Source organism: Arachis ipaensis, chromosome B04 (genome assembly GCF_000816755.2).
Source record: "Arachis ipaensis cultivar K30076 chromosome B04, Araip1.1, whole genome shotgun sequence".
Taxonomy (NCBI): Eukaryota; Viridiplantae; Streptophyta; class Magnoliopsida; order Fabales; family Fabaceae; genus Arachis; species Arachis ipaensis.
Genome location: NC_029788.2, coordinates 130,328,343 through 130,330,892, shown reverse-complemented (window position 1 = coordinate 130,330,892; position 2,550 = coordinate 130,328,343). Strand labels below are relative to the sequence as shown.

The 2,550-nt window shown below is 25.5% G+C and overlaps 1 protein-coding gene across 1 annotated transcript in view; it reads right to left on the bottom strand.

Annotated features, from left to right (window-relative positions):
- Positions 1-2,550, bottom strand: part of LOC107635520 (protein trichome birefringence-like 19) — a gene marked incomplete at its 3' end in the record, with an annotated part of 6,115 nt that overhangs the window by 2,538 nt on the left and 1,027 nt on the right.

The following is a 2,550-nucleotide window of genomic DNA, read 5'->3' as shown; positions in this document are numbered from 1 at the left end:
TTTTTAGAAGAATTGATGAGTGGTCCCTATGACATATCACAGGGTTTTTTTCATCATCTTGGATTCCCATGAAACACGATATAGTTGTTAAGACTATTTTGGATTTTCTTTCTCTACTTTTCCAAGCTAACAAGGATTTTTGCATGGCTAGCTTCAATTTGGCATCCATTACACAAAGAAACAATGGCTTAATACAAAACAAGCAGTAGTCATGTGTCAACAAGACTAATTGACAAAATATAGAGTGATCAGTGTTACCCTTTACTTTTTCCACCTTTGGGAATGTGACTTCTCAACCATTTTTTTTTCTAATAATTGTGGGCGTAGTTAGAGCTTCAACAATTATTGAAACTCTACTCAACGCCTTATTAAATTATTCTTTATTTAATTATTGTTTTGTTTGATGGGAATTTGATACCTAAACCTATAATAGCCAATCCTTATCACATTATTATTGTTGATTTATTAGTTCTTTTTTATTGGGAATTGATGTTTTTAAGAAGAGAAAAAGTATAAGGAGTCCACTTCTAATTAGTTAATATTAGCTAATTTTAATATTTTAGATTTATAATTTAGGATTTAGAAATAAAGATATATAATTTAAGGTCTAGAATTTAAAATAAATTAATTAATTTAAAAAAATTAAATTGATATATATTTAAGTTAACTTATTAGTACCAAAAATTATATCAAAGGATATATGAGAATTGTCAAAAAAAAAAAAAAATTTCACCTGCTCCCAATCATTCTAGAGTAGTTAAAGGGCATGCTCAGGGAATATAGTAAATGGAAGTAGAGACACTATATAAAGATAAAATAAATAATTAAAGAGATAAAATTATAAATTTCACCTATCAAATTAAAATTATTTATTTATTTATTTATTTTGTGCTTCTTTGTGTATATATGGTAGCCACCAAACTTTCAATTTTAATGCAAGACTAGCATTTTCTGCTGCCAATTATAATGAACAATTATTAGTCACCTTTGTGGATGGAATGTATGAGAACTATTACTGACTGAGGCACAAGTTCCCACTAAGACTTTAGGTTTTGGCATGTCTCCAAAAAATGACTAATAATTATGTGAACTAATTTTATATATTATTAGACATTAGTGTTCTGATTTTGTTTCATGTGGCTAGTGTTGGACGTGGAGGACAAGATTCATTGAATTCAATGTGTTTGTCACAGTTGCCAGAGAAAAGATTCCTATATAATATATGCATTAATATTCCTCGGCATGCATGCTTACTTACATGTTGCTATGCATGTTACTCTTCTTTCAATTTCATTATTTTCACCTAATCTATATATTATTATAATCCTTGAAATTCAAATGGGCTTAGGTGAACTAACCTCTCATTAATTTCTCTTGGTGAAATTAAAGGACAAATAATAATTAAAGTAGGTAAAATACAAATAGGAGCAGCTAAGACACTTACACATGCATGCATGGACTAATTTACTAATTTCTAAAGAGAAAAATAAAATAATAATAATGGAGACAAAAAATTACTATTATTATTGGAATATTGTGCTTAATAACGACATATAGATTAGATAGAGACTTGTTGGCCATATCAATGACGATATATAATCTTCACGAGTCTACCCAATTTATAGCAAATTAAATATTAAAAAATAAAATAATGATGATATCTTTTCACCAAGGTGAAATCATAAAATTCATAAAATTTTCCCTACCCCTAAGGTAAAAGTAATTTAAAATTCCCTCTCAAGGACTAAATGAAAAGGTTTTCAAAGAAAGGAAAAGATTACTATATATTTTAAGTAAGCTATGTTTGGCTCTATAATAGCTTAGGTGATAAGGATGCAAGCATTTTGCATATGTAATCAGATATATATAGCATATTATGTACCATGGAAGAACATTTTTGAGACACAATAAAGGACATCTATATTGGGGTTTAATTAGTCCCAAAACAATTCACTAAGCAAATTTTCTAGTTTTTTCCACTCCAAAGAACAAAAAATTTACCGGGTTATTTTTAGTGTATATTGTTCATATATATAATTGACACGGAAATTAGAAAAATAAAATAATTGTTGTAAAACCATAGTCATTACTTTAATAAAAATATTTGATAAAAAATTAATCAAAATAAATCAGAACTCATTTTATTTAATATTTTTTTTTGGTCTATTTAACATCACTATAACTTTAAATTGTAGTCTACAACGGCAATATTGTATAGTAACGGCATTGATTTTGCTGCATGCAGTTATTGCAACAACAATCATGTATTATAACAAGAGTTTTATCTAATTTAGATTTATGTATTTTCATGACTTTTAGATAATAACTTTAAAAATTTAGTTTTCAATAAGATAATGCATAATTAATTATATATATATAATTATTTTACATTAACAATATATTAAAATTAAATTTATAATAATAATAATTAAAAACTAAAAAATAAAATAAACATTAAAAATTAATAATTATATATATATATTTTATATATTTTAATATATATTTTATATTAATAACTAATTTTAATAGCTGATTTTGATATACACCTAA